This window comes from Neopsephotus bourkii, unplaced genomic scaffold, assembly GCF_033783945.1.
Source record: "Neopsephotus bourkii isolate Nb327-2 ecotype Australia unplaced genomic scaffold, CSIRO-AGI_Nbou_v1 NB_1707, whole genome shotgun sequence".
NCBI lineage: Eukaryota > Metazoa > Chordata > Aves > Psittaciformes > Psittacidae > Neopsephotus > Neopsephotus bourkii.
This window is the reverse complement of record NW_026902181.1, coordinates 1,301,754-1,324,071: the sequence shown is the minus strand read 5'-3', so window position 1 is coordinate 1,324,071 and position 22,318 is coordinate 1,301,754.

Below are 22,318 nucleotides of genomic sequence, written 5' to 3'. Positions count from 1 at the left end.
ACAGATTGGAATGTGTAGACTTACAGTATTAGATGGTGGTAATCTCTGCAGTGCAAGACTGATTGGATGTGTAGCAAGAGTTGGCTAATCCTTTTTAGCCAATGGCATAAAACAAGGATTAGTTTTTCATTTACTGCAACTGAGTGGGTCATTAGGATTCAAAGACACTAATGAGCCTGAACAGGCAATTGGATTCTGGTTTCAAAGTTACAGGCTAGTTTGAAAGGAGATGATGGTGTTTTTAATGATGTAAAACATGACCTTTTTCCTGAAAAAAAAAAAAAAAGAAAAAAAGAAGGATATAACCATGGAACACAAACCTGGAATGTTGACTTTTTGTCTTGGAACTTGAGTTGTTGCCAGATTTGTTGCCTTAGAGGCTGAATGGCTCATTTAGAAATCTCTCTGTTGCCTTGCTTTTATGTTCTGCTCTTGATGTCTCCAGAGTTGACACAAGTCACATGCAATCAAGTCTATGTTTCTGGTAGACAGGCACTGTCCTAATATTCTCTGACTCACACCCAGGTTGTTTGCAGCTCAGCAGTTCTCCTTCCAGACACATCACTTTGTGTTCTGATGCTAACATCTTGCTGAGAAATTGCCTCTTGGCACGTTGTTTCTTGAATCTTGTACCTTGCTTGATTTGATGTGAAGATGATGCTCTTTTTAGCACTTGCAACACATTACCTTTGGAAAGGTAAAATTCCATCCTCGCTTGCTACATCCCAGGTTTTCTTCTTTTTAGTAATCTCTTGAATTCAGCAGTAATAGGTAACTTGTATTTGGTTTCATTCAAATCAAAAGATGCTGCCAAAAAAGTATAAAAGAAAATATCAGAAAATGGACATTTCAATGTTAACAGGATGTTTAAACATATGCAAAAAGCAAATACTGTGATTGTTATCATTCCCCAGGAGAAAAATGTCAAATGTTAATATGATCTTAATTTTCTTTATTGTACGCCAATCCAGAAAGCAACCACAAAATTATTTCCCACACCACAGGACTTACTTCATAATACTTTGGGACTTGGGTTGGGGAAAATCAGGGAAAGAAGTACAGGGCTAAGTAAAAAAAAAAAAAAAAAAGGGCATTCTTGCTAGTGGGGAACCACTTGTTATGGCTGGTGGGAAGCTTGGTAGCTGACAGTCCGGGAAGCTTGGTAGCTGACAGTCCATGAAGCTTGGTAGTTGACAGTCCATACTGAAACTCAGTTTGGAGCTTGCAGCTCTTATCTGCTCCCTTCTGCTGGAGCAGGACTGCCTTGAGCTAAGCATGGTCTCTTGCTGCTTTTTGCGTTTTCTTGAGGCACATGTTTGGCTGGTTTTACTGTTTCCACAAAATGCATGATGCTGTGAACAGTGATGTTGCTCACTGCCACAGCTGCAAAGGGTTCATGTCCAGAAGCTATAGGTACCACAAGTGGTTAAAAATGTTTCTAAACAATTATCCACAAACCCCTTTGTAGCAATGTTTCCATTGTTTTTCAGGGAGTTAACAAGCCTTCGAAGCACTCTAGCTGTTACACAAGCAGGGCTGGTATGCACCACAGTTTCAATTCATACCTGGGTTGACAAATGTCATCAGATACAATACATACTTCAAGGTGATTTTTTGCCTTGGGAATCTTGCCCCAGCACTTGACCAGTCGTGATTCTCACTGCTACATATATTGAAGGAGTTATTATATTTAGCTACCTATTTCTTTTCTCCCTTGTAGTTGGAGGAGGCTCTCAGAAGTATGCCAGTTATTACCAATGCAATCTTAGGTTTGAGGTGTTAAACTAAGGTCCTCACCACCTGTGCTCATTGAGACCCATTCCTTCTACTGCTGTTGTTTGGTTGTAGATTGATCCAGAACATGGTTGCTTAGACCTTCTTTTCCCCATCTTGAACTAATACTTGTGACTGTCTCCTCATCAGAAACCAGAGAACAGCAGAGTTCTGATAAAAGAGATGTAAATCGCAGATTATGTGGAAACCAACAGTGAACTTCAGAGGTGCTTTTAAACACATGCTGCCTATCCATCCAGAGCTCTTAAAAGAAGCTGATTCTTTCAAGTAGGCCATGACTTCATGTAAACTTCCACTTTACCTTGGATTGTGCTCTTATCAGTTGTGAAGAAAATTGACAGGTTTTCTGCTAACACAGGAGAAGCATTCTGATCACAGAATAAGTTCAGTAACTGTTGAATAGATTTTTCTGCTTTAGGCTAAGTTCACAGACCTGAGGGCTATGAGAGTGGCTCTACACTGTGGGGTTTGAAGGGGTTGCTGTTGATGATGTTGCTGCTTAAGCTTGTAGTCCATGTTGGATGATTACAAATTAATACAATATTGTAGTGACTAAAATTATAACCTCCTGAGTGTGTGGTGCCACATATAGTAAAAAGGTAGTGTTATTATCACTTGTAGACAGAATTGTATTGAAATCACCAACTGTAGTGACAATTATTTGAAGAATTGTTGAAAAAAGTCAGTAATCTGATGGATAGAAGAGATTAATTGTCCAGATTACTCTTTTAAATAGTTCTGAGGTATACTTGGCACTTATCAATAGGACACTTGGATTATTTATGTTGTGTTGAAACTATACATCAGTCTTAGATGATTCCATTGCCACACTGTCACAGTCAACATCTCACAATTCCTGGTAAGGTAATGAGGAACTGGGGTCAGATTGTTGAGGGACATTAGATTATTGTAGGCTTCTCACAGGTCTACAAGCAGCATCACAAGCAAGCGTATTTTCTCTTCTGAAAATGGTGCTACTGCCTGAGCTGCTGGACCATCTATGGTTACGTAAAAGGATGTATCTCTCAGAAGCTGTCAATAGTAATATTTCCAATGGCTACACATTCACATAAACAAATTAAAAATATTAATGGTAGGCAAGGAATATTTATGCTAGCATCAAGGGACTGTAAGAATCATAGGATCATAGTATACCAGGTTGGATAGAACTTCAAGAATCATCTGGTCCAACCTTTCTGGGCAAAGCATGCCCTAGACTAGATGTCGCAGCACTCTGTCCATCTGAATATTAAAATGTACAGTGTTGGGGTATCCACCACTTCCCTGGGGAGGTGATTCCAATGGCTGATTGTTCTGATTGTGAAAAATACTCTTGTGTCCAACCAGAGCCTCCCTGGGAGTAACTTGTGCTCATTACCCCTTATCTTTTCCACGGGACTCTTCGTAAAAAGGGTGTCTGCACCTTCTTCGTAGCCACTCCTGAAATACTGAAACATGGTGAAAAGGCCTCCCCTAAGCCTTCTTTTATCTAAGCTGAACAAACCCAGTTCTCTTAGCCTTTCCTCACACAGCTTCACGGTTCTCTGTTCATCCTCATGGATCTTCTTTGGACCCTCTCCAGTCTGTCCACATCTTTTTCATATAGGGGGGACCAAAACTGAACCCTGCTCCAGGTATGGCCTGACAAGAGTTTCTTTTCTGAAGAATCAGAAATATTGCATCAGAGTGGTGAGGTACAGATCAATGCCTGTAGTATGCAAAGCATCAGTGGGTTCGTCCTGAAGTGTACCCACTGCCTGTGTCACTATGACAACCAGAATATGTATGGAAGATGCACACATATCATCTGTTCATGCCCCTGTGCTGATTTTGGAGAAGGAGGAAGGCAGGGATGATCTGAAAGAGAATTCCAGTGTTGCCAAAATTGCTTCAGCGTTTCCTTGGGCACCTCTGTGATACACAGCAAAAGCAAAGGGTTGAGGCATAAGTCTTTTGCAGCATGTAAATTAGAGGTTCACAGCAGCATACGACTGGCAGCAGCAAGAGCCACTTTGCATCTTTATCGCAGCTAGCTCACATATTGCAGTGTCAATATTTTAACAGAGAACATTTTACATCGCGAAAAGATGCTTCAGTGGATACTGTATGTATTTCAGTTCCCTGTGTTGAGTTTTATCTGAGTTGGCACTACTGGAATGAAGTAGGTTGTCAAAGGCTGGGCACAGCACTTTTATCATTTGCAAGTATTGGCATAAAGTAAAATAATGATTTGAATTTCTGTTTTCTGTCTTTTGTGGCTTACACTGGCAGTTATGGTGAAGCTTTTGACAAGAGAGTGCTGCTGGGTTACAGATTTCCTCTAGAGCTTCAGAAATAGTTAAGTTATCTGTTATTATCATCATATCAAGACTGACAGTTGATGGTCAGTGCTTGCATATTGTCTTTGTAGATTACAAAATGAAGTTAGGAGCAGCAAATACTTTTGCTTTTATGAGGTTAATTCCATGGTATTATTTGTTATGTACTTATATTCAGTCATGGTAAAATTCTTAGTGCTTGTTAAGTTGTGCAAAACAACTTCAGAAACTAGTTGTTTGGGTTTCTTTTCCTGTAATAAGGTGGGGAAGACAAAAATGCTATTCTGAGAAAGTCGCTTGAAAACTTGTAGTGCTTTGGAAATATTTAGATCTCTGCAAGTTCCTGAGTGGAAGTTATTAGGAAAAATGTGTGCTTCTATTTTAGTCATGTACAGTACAGTGACTGGAATGCTGTTGTAGTTTATAACATAATCATTGTCACAGGTAATGTTTGACTGTATGTTAAATTTTCCTAGAAGAAGCATTAGTCCCTATGATTAGAAACCTCTGTCACTGAGGGTTGTAATATTAACTAATTAATGGACCAGGATATTAAAAAAAAATGAATAGAGCAAGGAAGAGCAAAATTTAAATACTGAAGTCAAAACTAAGTCTTCACTCATTTGACTAAATGATAATTAAATATCAATACGTGTAACTGCATTGTGCTGTAATTGTGAGGTAGTTATGTGGAGTTATAAAGCGTAACTGGCAAAAGAAAACAGTAGTCACTGCTAAATCATTTTGATAAATACAGCTGAGGTTTCAGGAACTTATTCACCGTGTGTGAGAGCTGGATAAAATTTGTGTAAATATTATCCTAGTTGGGAAAACATGGCTGCTGTAAGGACTCTAAGATTGATTTGGGAGCAATCCTGCCTGTTCTCCCTTCATCAGTGAAGGCAAACGTGTCTGACTTTGTAGTTAGAGCTGGGAGACCTAGGTAGCAATTATTTATATTACAGGAGCGCACACAGCAGACAGCCTCACTTAAGACTGCATTGTGTTACACACAAAGAGAGAGTCCAAGCCTTAAATGTTTTACAATTTAAAAAGACTGGACAGACAATGGTGGACTGGATCATAAAATGCCAAGCACTTCCCACAAGTGCTGAGCATATTTGGCCTCCAGTGACTTGCTTACTACCACTCAGGGCCAGTCAGTCTGCTACAAGAAAGTATCAAGTAAAATAATAAAGAATAAGCAATTCCCACTAATTTCATAGCATCTGCAGAGAGAAAAAGCCTTAAAATAAACATTAAGCTTTTGAAAAATGTGATATTTGAAAATAAAATAGAATTCCTCTTGCTGGCCAGGGTTTTTAAAGATGTTTCAGTAAGTCATCATGCACCAAATTCAAACTGTGCCATTTCCACTAGATCAATGTTACTGACAAGGCATGCTCTGAGCAGAGTTGTCATCAAGAAGTTAAGCTGGGAGAAATTTACAAAATCTGAAAAAAAGCAGCTTTCAAAGTGTTGAACATCCTTTTCAATGCATGTCATTCTAAAAAGATGATGAAAGAGCAAATCTGATAAAGGAAAGGGAAGCAAGAAGCAAAAAGTCATGGAAAAAAAGAGACCAAGAGACTGACAATTAGTGCCAGAGATATAACATATTTATTCCTTTTTAGCCCCAGATAGTAATAAGACTATAGGTATGATTAATCAATGTCTGTGTGCTCCAATGCTTTCAGAGCTGGATTCAAGCAGAGTAAGGTAGATCTGTGGCATAGGTGTACATAGCCCAGCATTTAGCACGTTTCATTATATCGCAGCAGTGCAGCAGTTGTCCGTGCACAGGCTGGTGTCAGTCAGTCATAGCAACCGACAGCAATATGCCAGGTAAGTGGCCTTATTTTTCCTATAATGTCATCTCTGTTGGGGTTATTTTTATTGTCATTACTACAGTCAGCATCACAGTTTGTGACAGCTGTTGTGAGAGGCAGAAAGAAGGCCATCTGTATGGCACTGAGTATCATATCAAAGGTGTCTTGTATTTGGGAAGATTCTCACAAATGTCAGTGGTAGGTCATTTAAGGCCTAATTTTATTTCAGTGAAATCAACGGGGATTTTTGCCATTTATTAGTAGGAGCAGAAACAAAGTTGTAATCCCTGGCAGTTCTATTTGTATTATGTTAGACACAGAGTGTCACAGGTGTGCAGAGTGTGTTGTGAAAAACACACTGTTGTGTGCTGTTGTCACCTGAAGCTAGGGTGGACCCGCAGACAGGAAGGTGTGGGCCTGTTTCAGGCCACCAAGTTCTTTTTTTTCCATCTCCTGTGAGAGAAGATAGATGTTGGGGACATCATAGATGTGATTCACTAACCTTACTTGTGCTGCCTCCATTCTCACTGCTGGTGAACTCTCAAGATGCTGAGAGTATCACTTGGCCAGATGCAATGTTACTGCATGTGTTATGCGATCTGGAGCAGAATGACAGATGCTAACAAGCAAAGTAAAAGAGAAGGCATTCAGGGGCTGAAGCAGGGCAGGACAAGCAGGAAAACAGAAAAGAAGCATGAAGTAAGATATCAGAAAAAGAACAGGATCATGAAGTGTGAAGAAGAAACACTGGATGGGAAAATAGATCCCCAAATGGGCTCTGTTAATTCCAGTCGAGTCACTTTTCTTTGACCCAAATGCTTTATCTTGTCAGTGTCTCCTCCATGCTGTGCATTGGCTCCAGCAAGTGCTAGGCCCTACTTTGAGGACGTGGCCAACTGCTGCTAGTCAGGGACCTCTTCTTTGTTACCAGTTTAATAGATTATTGTTAGGACCTAAATGGCTGATTACATCAACTTAGATGAGCAGCGATCTGAGAAGATGTTAAAGTAAAGACATAGCCAGTAAAACCATTGCTGAGATAGACAGTTACAAGGAAATTTGGAAATCCCAGTGCAGAAATGCCTAAGCCTCTCTCTGCTTCCACTTACATAACTCCCCTGTTGTAAAGGTGCCAGCCCTGGCAGTCAGTGCTGTCACACTGGCCTGGTTTGACCATGGCATAAAGTATCTCTGCAATTGGTGTTTGCTTACAACATGCTTCCTTGGTCTGCAGTGTTGACCTGAACATGTCAAAGAATTCATTTTGCTGTGCTTAATCTAGGCATTCCTCCAGCCCGATAGCCTCTGCTAAAACAGATTTCTGCATCTGAGCTGCTTCTGCGCTGCTAGAACAGGACTCATGTCTGGCCAGCTTGTTGGATATGCTGTCAGTAATGCAAGGACACTTAAAGCGTCCCAGATGGAGGATGCCTGCATTGCTGGGGTAGGACTTTTCTGAATGGATGGAGCCAATCCCCTGAACTGAGAGCTCATTTCCTTCTCCATCTCCTTCTGACAGCTAGAGGTACCAGCTCATTTCAGCAAATGAGCTTGTTAACAGTTATCCAAAAGTGGCAATTTTTATCAAATGATAAACTTGTTTCATATGATGGGTTTGTTTACTGAGAAGCTGAGTATTAACTGAATCTGGTTACATCTGATATTTTCTCAGAGCCTTGGAAAGCAGAGTGAGGACAAAGTGTGTATTGCTTTGCAGCTTTGTTCCTCTTGCCGATGCTTATAGCATGGTTTAAGTACCGCTAACACACTTCTATGGCTGGCAGATGTGGCTGTTCACGTTTGTGACCAACAAGAACATTATCTCTATAAACTGAATATGTGCAAGCAGAGGCACATGCACACAGACAAACAGCAGCACCGTGCCTTTTGCACACACACTTCGTTTATCAGCCTCTTACTTCATGAAGCACATACGAATATAGAAAGGTGTGGTACTAGTATGAAGTCTAGATAAATTGCTGAATGAATGTAAAGCCACTAATATCCTTGTGTATTAGTGCTATTAAATTGCTAATTGGAAAACTAAAAGTGCCATGATGATATTTCTGGGGTCAGTCTCATTTTATTAAGGTCAATGGCAAAGTTCCAAATTTATTTGTTTTATTCGATCTCTGAAAAGCTGGCTCTGTTGCTGAGAGTTACTAGTCTTCCTGTATCTCTGTTCTCAATAGGTAAAAATGAACATGTTAATAATGGCTTTGCCATCATTGTTATTTTTATGTGCTACAAGATCTGTAAGAAGAAATAATGTCATTTATTAGACTGAACAAGTGGAGGAAAAGCTAATTTAATTTGACTTACCTTCAGTGTGGTGGTGCACCTTTTGGTTGTTTAGATTGCAAATTGAACAGGGTGTGATTAATCTCTTTGTGGGAGTGAGCTGAGTGCCTCTTACATAAAGGTTCTAGTCTCTGAACATGCAGTCATGACTCTGGTGAAGCTGAATTGTGATCTTAGTGATAAGCAAAACTCATCTAGGGTTTCCCAGTGAAGACAGACCCGTATGTTACTGGCCTGCTTCTTCGTGATGTGTCCAACCTGTCCCACTGACCTTGCCTCTTTCCCTTCCTGTTCCCTCTTTCTATATATTGGCAGCTTCTCCCACTCCTTCATAAAGGCTGAACCTGTAATTTGTGAAATTGATTTCTGTGTCTAGCATCAGGGATAGCTTTTGTAAGTGCCTCTGCATATCTCTTTTCAAGCTCTCATCTGAAAACATCATCTCTACCCATGACTAATATCTGCCGTGCAGCAATGCTGTCTGCAAGGACCGTTTGAAATGACTCGAAGGTGAGAACATCTGGGGCTGTAGCACTGGAGAGGAGCACTCAGGGCACTGACTGCTGCTGCCACCAAAGCCTGGGATTAAAGCTGTGTGGGAGATGGAAGGTTTTATGATAGGTTTTGACATTGTGAAATATTACCTTCCTTCTGTGTTGCAGAAGGGGAGGAGTTTTCCTTGAGGAAAATGGTTTATGGATGTTTGGGGTCTGTTGAAACATTTTTATTTCAAGTACTTAAATCATAGTTTTCTTTACAGTGTACAAAATACTAAAGCTGAAATGTCAAACTGAAAACTAAGTTCAGTGACTCTGGCCAGATCTGGTAAACCTTTCAGTGCTGATGGAAAACAAAATATTCCAGCTGGTGCTGACTCTCTTCTTTTCTTGCTGATCAGGTTTTCTTGCAAAGCATTTGATAAATATTTAAATTTCTTACCAGAAATTTGAGATTTGAGGTCAGCATAAAGCTTGCTCTGAGCTGTCTGCTCTGGGTGCTGCTCCCATTTGCTCTCCAGGAAACGAATGGTGTCTTCTGACAATGGCCGAGTATTTGCTGCAGAGTTATCAGAGAAACAGCTATTCTTGGCTGGGGAAATGAGGATCCCTGTCAGTGTGGGACACTTTTAACTCATTTATGAGAACAAACACTTATTGCCAATATTGGGTTGCTATGTGTCGGATGTGTAACTGTCTTGTTACAGCACTGAAAAGATACATTTTTTCATACCTGAAATGTCACAAACATTCACAGGACATTTACTGAGAATAAATACAGCAAAGCTGCGCTGAGCTTTTAGCTCCAAGAACTTCAGGTGGAAACCTAGTGAAAGCAATTCTAGGCTTTGGCTGAGAAAATATTTGGGTACTTTTTTATCACCAGGGACCGTCTTTCTTTCCCAGGAAAAGACATGGTCTTTCTAAAGCTTTTGGCAGGAAAAGCCAGTGTCATTAAGTTGGATGTTTAACCAAAGGTGCATATTTATGCTGAGTCCTAACCTTCCTGAGCACAGCTGTTACCTCTTCCATGCATTTGGAGCTGCTGTGGGTACAGAGGGCATGATCCCAGTTACATTAGGAAAAAAACACAGTTGCCATTATTTCCACCACTTAAGATACAAGATTTATTGATTATTTCCTCCTCCATCACAATAATCTTCCCTTCTGCCAGAACCTCTCTGAGACTGATCTTTTCTTAGACTGTGTACATCAATCCAGTGATGTTGTTTCCAAGGTCAGCTCACCTCATACATGTGCAAAGTAAACCAGATTTTGATCTGCTTTCAGTATATTTTGTGAGTGTGCACGTGACATAATTTAAATGAGCTTATCCTACTCAGAAAGGAAAAAAAACCCTTCCTACCACAGTTTAGGTAAACCAAGCAATTATTCTGTTACTAAGTGTAATTAATGCCTAATGATTTGCTTTGATTAAGGGGCAATCAGCATCTGCTCCTAGAAAGAGGGATTAGTAACCCAAGCCATCTCTAATATTAGAAGGTAGGGGGTTCTTTTGTACTAAAATCTATTTTTTCACATTCATCTCAAAGCAGAAAAGCCCTGTGCTATGTTCTAAGAGCAGAATAAGGGGAAGGGAGTTTACTTTTTAAAGAATATAGAAAGAACTTTATAATGTCTTCATGAATTTGTGGCTTTGAGTGAAATCTATGCATCTCCATCCTTTAAGAAAGAAATTAATTATCTGACAATTTTTACAGGCAAAGTTACAGCCAAAGCATTTAAAATTTTACATCTTCTAAGCAGTATAGGCATCTCCTGGAACACAAGCTGAATTAAGCAAGAATCTACATTTGATATTTTTGTGTTGCTGATAAACTGCTAAATACTCCCTCAGTTTAGGAAACAATGGAAGGTCATTTTTTAGGGATTATACTAATTTTTCTGAATCCCCTGATTAGTTTCTCAGATTTTTTTCTGTATGGCTGAAGAATTGTAGCATAAAATGAAGCTGCAAAGCTAGCAATTCTTTACAATCTATTGATCCTAAAGATAAAGTGCAGTTAGATGCAAACACTAATCCAATCGTCTAACAGACATCCCCATATGGTTAGTCACCAGATTTGCCTTAAGCCAATCAATAATCACTTTGTAAAAAAAAAAAAAATAATCTGGATTTTTGTTTTGATAAGTTGGTTTTCAGTTATTTGGGCTCTGAAGGCTGCATCTACCAAGTGATGCCCAGGTTTTATGGACTTCTCAGTCATTTCATCATGCACTCAAGAACAGAGCTTGTAATGGCTGGTAGACAGCCAAGGAAATGGTTCTCATTGCTGGGATTACTGCAAAACTAAAGACAGAATTAACTTGAGCCATAAACATCTTGCTTCTAAAAGTCTTTAAGAGAGACTAAACACCTTGTAAATGAGTTGGGCTTTCATTGCCCTGAAGAAGTGATGTCAATACCAGCCAGTTCAGTCAGTACTGAACACAGGAGATGTGTGGCTCACTTGGAGGCTTTTATGCTCCAGTCTGTGGTTGAGCATTATAAGAAAGGAGAGCGATTCCCTAGTAGGAACTTGATACACACTCTGAATACAGTGAAGAGGGACCATAAATCCTGACACTTCACATGGCTCTACTTCAGCCCTTCTCTGAATTTGTTTGGTTGAGGGTTGACTCCTGTGGTTGGTGTCAGGCTGCACATAATGTCCTTTGCACCAGCTTCTCTGTGTCCAGAAACCATATTTCAGATTCTCTTGCATAAGAATTCATGCTGCAATTGCAGAGGGACTCCAGCACATCAGGACTGATGGTGAAGGATGCTGACTGATAGTTAAACAGTCACTGTGTGTTCAGTTTGATCCAGTGAATAACTCTCTGATACCAAATGCTCAGTGTCCACAGTGAGCTGCCTTTGACCAGATGGAGCTAAAATAAGAACACTGCAATAAACTTAAAAAGGCAACATCAAGTACCCATAAAGGAAGTAAAATATGCTGTGAGATGCCACACTTATGGTGTCTTGATTAAATACACTGTATACTGAAAATTATCTCTTCCCTTAGCTTGATTTCCTCTGGGCATATCTTTATTCAGATGGACTGATGTGTTTCATAAACCTGCATGAGTTACAAGCTTAAGATTTCCAATTACCCTGATACCCCTTACCTTTTTTTCTCCTACCTAATACAGCTTTATCATGCCTTTCAAATGTGCATTTTCTCCCATTGCTGATTGTGGTGCTGACATTCAGGGATTCATTTCATCTTCTGAAATCAAAGCTCGCTCATCTTCTTTTGTCCTAATGGAGGCCTAGAGACACAATGACTGAAGCAGAATGTTTACTCCATGAGGCCTGAGTTCTGCCTTCTTCTGTAATGTTTTAAAACTAATGGGTGAGCAGCCAGATCCTCTTTGCTGTTGGGCAAACCCCAGCTTGAGTGTTATTTCTTATAAATGTGCCTCGTGGACACATCTAGGAACCTTCAGCAGAATGAAGTAGGATCTGTGCAAGCACCATCCATACAGGAAGGACTGTGGCCAGGTCTGCTCACTATTAACCTACTTATTGTGTTGCATTACAATATACAGTCAGGTCTGAACTGAATGGTGTGAAGACACTCAGGCTGATTCAGAAAGAGTAGACAGGCATTTTTGTGTTTCCTCACTAGACTCTCTTTATCCATAGATAAGCTGAGAAAGTTGGGGCTGTTCAGCCTGGAGAAGAGAAGGCTGCGTGGAGACCTCATAGCAGCCTTCCAGTATCTGAAGGGGGCCTATAGGGATGCTGGGGGTGGACTCTTCATTAGGGACTGTAGTGCTAGGACAAGGGGTAATGGGTTAAAACTTAAACAGGGGAAGTTTAGATTGAATATAAGGAGGAAATTCTTTCCTGTTAGGGTGGTGAGGCACTGGAATAGGTTGTCCAGGGAGGTTGTGAATGCTTCATCCCTGGCAGTGTTCAAGGCTAGGTTGGATGAGGCCTTGGGTAATATGGTTTAGGGCGAGGTGTCCCTGCCCATGGCAGGGGGGTTGGAACTTGATGATCTTAAGGTCCTTTCCAACCCTAACTATTCTATGATTCTATGATTCTATATTACTTCCACAGTGCCCATATGCACAAGTGATTTATCTGCAAACTGGATAATCTGCCAAGGGATAATGGCAAGGAAACAAAGAATGCTCAGAGTATGTAATAACACATTGACATTTATAGGTGCTTTCACTCAGCAGGTCTTTAAAATCATAGAATCATAGAACTATAGAATAGTTACGGTTGGAAAGGACCTTAAGATCATCTAGTTCCAACCCCCCTGCCATGGGCAGGGACACCTGGCACTAAACCATCTCACCCAAGGCTCTCTCCAACCTGGTCTTGAACACTGCCAGGGATGGAGAAAATAGAGAATCTAAACACTAGCAGGTACCAAGCACTCGAGATGCCACAATTTATTGGTGAAAGTTATTTGTAACTCAGTATCAGGGGACTGGAGCACCTCCCATATGAAGACAGGCTAAGAAAGTTGAGGATGTTCAGCCTGGAGAAGAGAAGGCTGCGTGGAGACCTCATAGCAGCCTTCCAGTATCTGAAGGGGGCCTGTAGGGATACTGGGAGGGACTCTTCATTAGGGACTATAGTGATAGAGCAAGGGGTAACAGGTTCAAACTTAAAGAAGGGAAGTTTAGATTGGATATAAGGAAGTGATTTTTTCCTGTTAGGGTGGTGAGGCACTGGAATAGGTTGCCTGAGGAAGTTGTGAATGCTTCATCCCTGGTGGTATTCAAGGCCCGGTTGAACAGAGCCTTGGGTGATATGGTTTAGTGTGAGGTGTCCCTGCCCGTGGCAGGGGGGTTGGAACTTGATGATCTTAAGGTCCTTTCCAACCCTAACTATTCTATGATTCTATACATGCTGCATACAAAGTAGGAACCCAGCAAAAATAACCTGCCTAAAAGATGCTCAAAATCCAGTTTCTGGGCAGTCTTTCCCAATGTGTATTATCCAGCTGGAGGATGAGGACTGTTTTCATGCATGTTCTCCTGTAGGCCCTGTGTTCCTCATTGTGCTGTGGTGCATCTTTTTACCTTTGGTTGTAATTAGAGCTGCTTTTTGATTGGTCTTGACAGCAGTTTGAAGTGGTTTTATTGTTCGGAAATGTCACCAGGAAGTATAAGGTATTAAAAGCTAGAGTCCCACTGTTACAATGGAGATATATTCTTGTGTATATTCCAATCTTTGCAGTATAAAAACAGAGACAAAACATTCCCTGTTTCTTTCCTCCCTTGAATTCCATCTTTCACCGCCCTATTCCCTTTGCAGATCGGTGAGTGGCAATTGTTAAATATATGCATAATAGTGAAAACCACTACATAATACTTTGCATTGAAAAAGAGTCCTGCCAGGCTTCTAGGTCAAGGGAAGGAATATTTCTTTCTTTCCTAGTTAGCTTATCCTCCCATTTGTCTCTTTTCACTTTATGAAAGAACTGATGGGGAAGGTCTCTATTTGATGGAGCTATTCAGAAAAAGACCTGGCATTTAGAATCAAAATTCAGGCTGCCTCAAAACATCATGTCCCCAGTGCTATTAAAGAATAATCAAAGTATAATGAAATTCGTATTTACTCTGAAAACAGAATGCATACAGGTGTTTGATTTAAGAAAACCTAGATAATTGCCTTAGAAATATGTGACAAATGGGTGCAACATGGATAATTAAGGTAGAGTGGGAAAAAAAGTAATGCTTGAATCTATGGCAGGAAGAAACAAGAGCCAAAAGGAGGAACCAGCACAAATATTTGCATTCTTTTCTATAGTGGAATGCAGATATAAGGGACAGAGGCTTGGAAAGGGACCCACATTTCTCCAAAGTCCACCCGTGGCATCACAAGCAGTTTGGGTATGGGTGTTCGTCTCAGAGAGACTCACAGCACAGCACACACGCCAGTCCCCATGTGCTTCTCTGACACTGATAGAGATTTTAACACCTCCAGTGTGTTAAATTAACACTTTCAGTGTGTTTGAAACCTTTATTTTGTGTCAGTGAGAACTTGGGTGACACTGGGGAGAGGATTTTACCCAACTCTGTGGGTAAAAGCAAAAAAACTGTAGCCCCAAACCAGTGGCACATATCTGTCTGATTTATGGCATAAATTCCTTCTTCACCTTAAGCCTGTCATCAGTCCAACCCTGACTTTGGGATAAATCACTCAGTACTTCAGAGGTTTCTTGGGGTCAGTAGAAGCACCAGCTTAACTCATATGAAAATCCATCTGCTTGTGGATGTTTCAGAAGAGGCTGGAGGAAAGCAAACCAACCCCCTAAACTAGGCATTAAAGGTGAGAGAAAAGTCCTTTTAGGATCTTGTATATGGTCACAATTATCCTGAAAGAGCATTCAAAACAGAGAAGCAGTTGGTGTTTGGATGAGGATGCTGAAACTACAGGGTTGAAGACCTTTCATACATGTGTGGCCTTACCCATCTCAAGATCCAAGGAGGTGTAGAAGGCAGGTAAAGAAGAGTGAGGATTAGAGTATTCAGGTTAAAAGTCTTTGTTGGCGGCTTTTGGACCTGCAGATGAAGTGTTTTTGTCTGACTTGCTGATCACATCTCCTCCTTCAGACGTCCCATAGTCATGGACGCTACTGCTGTGGAAGTTGCCGTAAAAGAAGCTCTGTCCCATTGCTCTGAAACTGGATAAAGCATGTGAGTAACGTCTCTTTCTGGGTGACTACTCTGTGGCTGTTTCTTAAAGCTGGTCTTTGTAAGATGATTCCTGAGCTGTAAACTGATTCTGTTGCAGCAGCCAGGTAGGAATTGCTGGCGTGTGCTCAGGATTCCCTGGCAACTGTGTCAGGATGTGGCATTGCTTATCCTGGCAATCATGGATATGTAATCACATAGAATGATGAAAGAGCATAAAACCAAGCAGCATGAAAAGGCCTTTGTATGTAATGATTGTCACCCTTTAATCTGTCAGTAAAGAGACAGCCATGCTGCTATTATTAGGAGCTTTAAAGCAATGAGCTGGAACACCGATGAGGGTGGGGAGAGAAGCAGTTAGGTGAAGATCCACAGTCTGCAAGAGCCCATGCATGTCCTGCACAAGTTCACAGTATTTGCAAAGGCCTGAACATACCCCACACAAGTTCACAGTGTTTGTCACAGCCACTGGCCTTGTGTCTTATTGCTATAAAACATCTCCAAGCAGAGTGATTCATAAGTGGTGACAGCAACCAAGGACAGTGCAGCTGTAAGACGTTTCCTGGTCCAGCACCAAACAACATCCCTAAACCTTTTGAGCACTGCAGCAGTGTGAGCGGGGCTACTCAAAAGGAAATTAATGCCATGTGTATGAGATCTCCAGACTGTTGCTGAGGCAGGTGAGTCCCAGATCAGTGGCAGCTTGTGTGTGACCAGAGTGGATTCTGTAGACTGCTGCTTGAAAATGATGTTCTACCAGATTTCTACTGTTAAAATCCTTGTATAAGAGCTTTGCTAAGTAGCCCAGTCCAAAGGTTGTATTCTGCTCCCAGGGATATAGAATCATAGAATAGTTAGGGTTGGAAAGGACCTTAAGATCATCAAGTTCCAACCCCCCTGCCATGGGCAGGGACACCTCACACTAAACCATGTCACCCAAGGCTCTATTCAACCGGCCCTTGAACACCGCCAGGGATGGAGCATTCACAACTTCCCCAGGCAACCTATTCCAGTGCCTCACCACCCTAACAGGAAAGAATTTCTTCCTTATATCCAATCTAAACTTCCCTTCTTTAAGTTTGAACTTGTTACCCCTTGTCCTGTCACTATAGTCCCTAATGAAGAGTCCCTCCCCAGCATCCCTGTAGGCTCCCTTCAGATACTGGAAGGCTGCTATGAGGTCTCCACGCAGCCTTCTCTTCTCCAGGCTGAACATCCTCAACTTTCACAGCCTGTTTTCATACAGGAGGTGCTCCAGTACCCCGATCATCCTCGTGGCCCTCCTCTGGACTTGTTCCAACAGATCCATGTCCTTTTTATGTTGAAGACACCAGAACTGCACACAATACTCCAAGTGAGGTCTCACGAGAGCAGAGCAGGATCACCTCCTTCGACCTGCTGGTCAGGCTCCTTTTGATGCAGCCCAGGATATGGTTGGCTTTCTGGGCTGCAAGCACACACTGAAGCTGGCTCATGTTCATTTTCTCATCGACCAACACCCCCAAGTCCTTCTCCGCAGGGCTGCTCTGAATCTCTTCTTTGCCCAACCTGTAGCTGTGCCTGGGATTGCTCAGACCCAGGTGTAGGACCTTGCACTTGGCATGGTTAAACTTCATGAGGATGGCATCAGCCCACCTCACAAGCGTGTCAAGGTCCCTCTGGATGGCATTCCTTCCCTCCAGTGTATCAACCGAACCACACAGCTTGGTGTCATCGGCAAACTTGCTGAGGGCGCACTCAATCCCACTGTCCATGTCAGAGACAAAGATGTTGAACAAGACCGGTTCCAACACTGATCCCTAAGGGACACCACTCGTTATTGGTCTCCAGCCGGACATTGAGCCATTGACCGCAACTCTTTGTGTGCAGCCATCCAGCCAGTTCTTTATCCACCGAGTGGTCCATTCATCAAATTGATGTCTCTCCAATTTAGGGACAAGGATGTTGTGTGGGACAGTGTTGAACGCTTTGCACAAGTCCAGGTAGATGACATCAACTGCTCTACCCCTGTCCATCAGTTCTGTAGCCCCATCATAGAAGGCCACCAAATTGCTCAGGCAGGATTTCCCCTCAGTGAAGCCATGCTGGCTGTCACCAAGCACCTTGTTGTTTTTCATGTGCCTTAGCATGCCTTCCAGGAGAATCTGCTCCAAGATTTTGCCAGGCACAGAGGTGAGACTGACTGGGCTGTAATTCCCCGGGTCATCCATTTTCCCCTTCTTGAAAATGGGGGTTATATTTCCCTTTTTCCAGTCGTCAGGAACTTCACCTGACTGCCGTGATTTTTCAAATATGATGGACAAATAATATTCATGCACAGCTCCTGTCAGTCCTTATTCATGCTGAATGCATCTGCCTGTTTCCTGACACCAGGACACCCCAAAGTGGTAGAACCCTGCAGGAAGGTTCATGTTCTTCAGAGGCTGAATAAGAAATGTCTTTGAGCTAAAGAAGACATCAGCATACTTAGAACTATCTGCTGTGCTTCATAACTGAACTGACTCTTATTGGTTCTTGCCCCTGCCCTTCTCCCAGCTACAGGCTTAAAAACCCCAGGGATGCACGTATCTTCAGAGTTCCCAGGGGCAAAACCTTTCTCTGCAGCCTTCATTGCATCTCCCAGGCTCATATTCACAAGCACAGAATTTGCTGTATAATCCACACCCACTCAGCACAAAGATCATTCTTGACACCAGAGGAAAAGTTAAGGTATGAAAAAATAAAAGAATATGTAATTGAGATTTCCCCAGAGAAGAAAGGAGTGGAGAAGCTGTCGCCACATATCATGCATCTCACTAAGAGATACACATTCATTCTGCTTAAATGTATTCTGGTAGTTCTTATGCATTCCTTGTAGTTCCTAACAATTATATCTAATCTCTTTGTTAGGGACAGAGAATGTAGACTTAATAAGATGTCAACCGACAAGGAGTATAAAGTAATTGCCCATTAAACTATAAATGTGTTATCATTTGCCAGAGGGAAAAAAAAACTAATTGAATGAAAACTCTTGATGGTTTCATTATGCTTCTATTAAAAGGCAGTCAGCCCTCCTGATCCAAATACAAGGCTTAAGGCTTCTTGCATTTACATCTGTAGAAAATTTGGGGCAACTATAATGTTACTGATGCCTCTGTAGTGATGCAGAGCTGGAGTAAGAGAGATCAGAGTGGCTCCTGAGCACTTCTGCAGCTAGGATGAAATGAAAGCATTTACCATGTGTGTGACTGAGGAAGAAAATATTTCTTCCCTATATCTAACCTGAACTTCCCCTGTTTAAGTTTGAACCTGTTACCCCTTGTCTATCACTACAGTCCCTAATGAAGCATCCCTCCCCAGAATCCCTATAGCCCCCCTTCAGATACTGGAAGGCTGCTATGAGGTCTCCACGCAGCCTTCTCTTCTCCAGGTTGAACATCCTCAACTTTCTCAGCCTGTTTTCATACAGGAGGTGCTCCAGTCCCCCGATCATCCTCGTGGCCTCCTCTGGACTTGTTCCAACAGTTCCATGTCCTTGAGGACACCAGAATTACACACAATACTCCAAGTGAGGTCTCACGAGAGCAGAGTAGAGGGGCAGGATCATGTCCTTTGACCTGCTGGTCACACTCCTTTAGATGCAGCCCAGGATATGGTTGGCTTTCTGGGCTGCAAGCACACACTGAAGCTGGCTCATGTTCATTTTCTCATCAACCAACACCCCCAAGTCCTTCTCCGCAGGGCTGCTCTGAATCTCTTCTCTGCCCAACCTGTAGGTGTAAAAAATTCAAGACAAATGAAAAGAAGGCTGAATAAAATGCCAAAGCTCTTTCTAGCAATAGCAGGAATCAAAGTCTGTGTGGGGAGAAAGCAAAGTAAAGGGAAAAATACTGTCTTTCAAATTGCACTGCTAAAAATCCAGGGTAAGTATTTGCTTATTGGTTACAAAAGGCAACTTCTTTTTCTTTATCCTCCCTGCCACCCAGGCAGAACATAGCTGTTGAAATCCCCTTCTGTCTTTGCCAAGATCAGCCCAGCCTTTTTCAATCACTCACTAACTCCCCTGCTCTCTGCTGCATCTTGTTCAAGCTCCTTGTCCTTGTCTCTGTGCCCTTCATAATTCCATCTCTTCTGCACTTCACATGCTGCCCCCCGTGTATCCTCCATGCCCTATGCATCAACTTCAGCATCCTGTGCGTCTGCTTCTTGGCAAACCTCTTGGCGTTTTCCCCTCCTGCCACTGTTCACAGCCTTCCCAAGGTGCTTCACAAAGTCATCCCCCCTCACCTACTTTCATGACCTTAAATAAACACAACTCCCAGTGGCTCCATCCACCTACCACATGACAGCAGGAATTGTTGCTTCTCCTTTGCATTAGCCTCACTGAATATGTAGCATCTGTGCCAGTGCATTTGCCCATGCTTCCCCAGCCCATCCATCTTGGTGGCTGCTGTGAAGCGTTTTGTGAGTTCTGTGGGACAGGAACAGGGTCCCACCTGTGCTGTAATGGCACTTAGATTTGGGTACCTTCAAAGTAACTGCAGGAAGGTGACTCTGATGTGAGCTGTGGCTCCTGTAGCAGGGGTATGGTGTGGAAAAGGTGTAAGGGTAGGAAAGGGAGAGAAGTAGCTGGGATCTTGGGTCAGTTTGGTACAGGTTTTTGTCCCCTGCTCACAGTGGGAAGCCCTTGATGACTTATTAACTCTACCTGCCCACAGACCTCCATGGGACAGGGTCTGGTGACTCTTTTCCACAAGAGGATTTTGGGACGTGGCTCATAAAGTCATACAGAATAGGCACTCCTAAGCTATGCTGTCTCTGCAAAAAAGATTCTCAGTTTGTGTTGATTGATAAATATGTTCTTCCAGCAGGATTAAGAACTGCTATTATTATGTCTTTTAAAGGCCGACTTTTCTTATTTGCCCTCTATGGGTCTCTGAAGCATCACACACAAATCCCTGAAGATTTTCAGTCCACTGATGGGAAAGTGTTTACCACTCACTTGTTAGCTTCCTCTGATCAGACAAGCTGTTAAAGCTACCTGAGCAGAGGTTTGTGCTAGCTGAGGGGCTCTTGCAGCAGTGAGGATGCACTCAGGAGGTAGTGAAGAGCAGTGATCTCTTCTGTATGTGGAGTTTGAAGTGGTTATAAAACCAGGCAGCTGCTCCTTGTGCTCATCTGCACATATGCAAGATACTGTGTAAGTTACAAGACAATGAAAAATCACACTGGCCATTATATATGTTGTGCAGACAATGCTCTAACTAGAATCATCGCCCAAACCAGATGGAAACTAAACTACTATCTGCCTAGATTTGCATCCTTCTGGTCCAAAGCCCTTAGGCTACCCTGTCTTTCTATCTACATACCTACCCCCCACCCAGGCAGCCTGTTGCATACTGAGCCTTTTGCAGACTGGGAACACAGCAAAGTCTGTTTACACTCCTCCTCTCTATTAATTTGGCTTCCTTTTTAGCAGTTCTGCATGCTACTGGTGTGAATTCGTACCATCACCATCATCTTTCTCAAAACCCACGTTCAAGGCTCAGCATCATAAAAACCTGAGCTATTTATCTAAAAAAAATGTACTGGGTAGGTAAAACGGAGCAGTGAAGCTGGTGTTCAGACATGTCCAATCATTTGCTGTCATTTTAAAGAAAATATCCCACCTTTTCCTTGGAATTTTTTTGAGGAATCACACTGCGTTTCTAGCAGCCTCTGAACTCACTGGTGATTTTCAATCATGTTTTACAGTTTCCTTACAATTTTGCCAAGAAGGAACAAAAGAGAGGTGGGTTATTCCCCCAGCAAAGGAAGTACAGGCAGGATTTGGCTGTTGCCCAGTGTCCGGACATGAGTGTTTGGCCAGGCAGCATCATGACGAAGCCAAGGTGAAGCTGTCATGCTGGAAAGAAGGAGGCAGCTGGAGCATGGCAGTGGGGAGAAATCTGGGGGGCTAAGAGCACATACTCACTATAACTGCAGCATCACTGCTTCACATTGCAGCATTACTTCATTAGTCTGCATTACATTATCTTCATTTAATTGGCTTCTGCTTTTATGTGAGCAAGCCACTGCATAGTTCTCAAGTTGTGAACATTTCATTTAATTTTCTGTCTCTTTTTGGTTGTTCTGTCTCCTTGGAGAGGGCTATCACTGTATCTTGTCACATAGATGTCTCCTCTCTGTTTAGCTAGTCGCTTGTGTTTGATGGCAAAAAGGTGTCTTGTGCCCACTATAGGGATTTACGTTCACTGACATCAATGTTCTGAGCTCATAATAAGATGGTATTTTAGAATACTTGCCTTCAAAGTACTTACAGAGAAACAACCCTCTCAGATTGTTGTTGAGAGTCAGACTTTGGCGTGAACTTCTTGGCTGCAGCAGTGAACAGTTTTGTTGTGTAGCAGATACAGACTCTGACAGAAAAATTGCTGGTGGAGCAGTACATGCAAGTGGAAACATTTCCCTTCAGACAGAGCCTGGTTCAAAGCTACCTGGAATTAATGGCATTATTTTTTCCCTAAGGTTTCTGACACTGTGGGTTAAACTGAAATGTGATGAACTAGTTTCTAAATAGAGGAATCTTCTCTATTTTTAGATTGCCTTTCCCTGAGCAGATGTGTGGTATTGGTGATAAATGTACAGTTTCTTGTGCACAGCAGTGGGATTATTTGCATCTCTGCTGTATTATATGAATGTAGATACCCTTTGTTCAGAAAAACCCAGCGGAAGAAATGTAGCTAAAATGCTGAGCTGTGTGCAGCCCTGTGTGCTAACAGATACTGAGCTACTTTATTTTACACTATTTGAGGTAAAAATTGAATAGAATGAGATGATAAGCAGAAACTGGTGTAAAAGATAAAGAAGGATCACTAAACCCAGGCTGCCTAAAGGTTAGATATCACTGTGTTTTTTAACATTACAAGCCCAA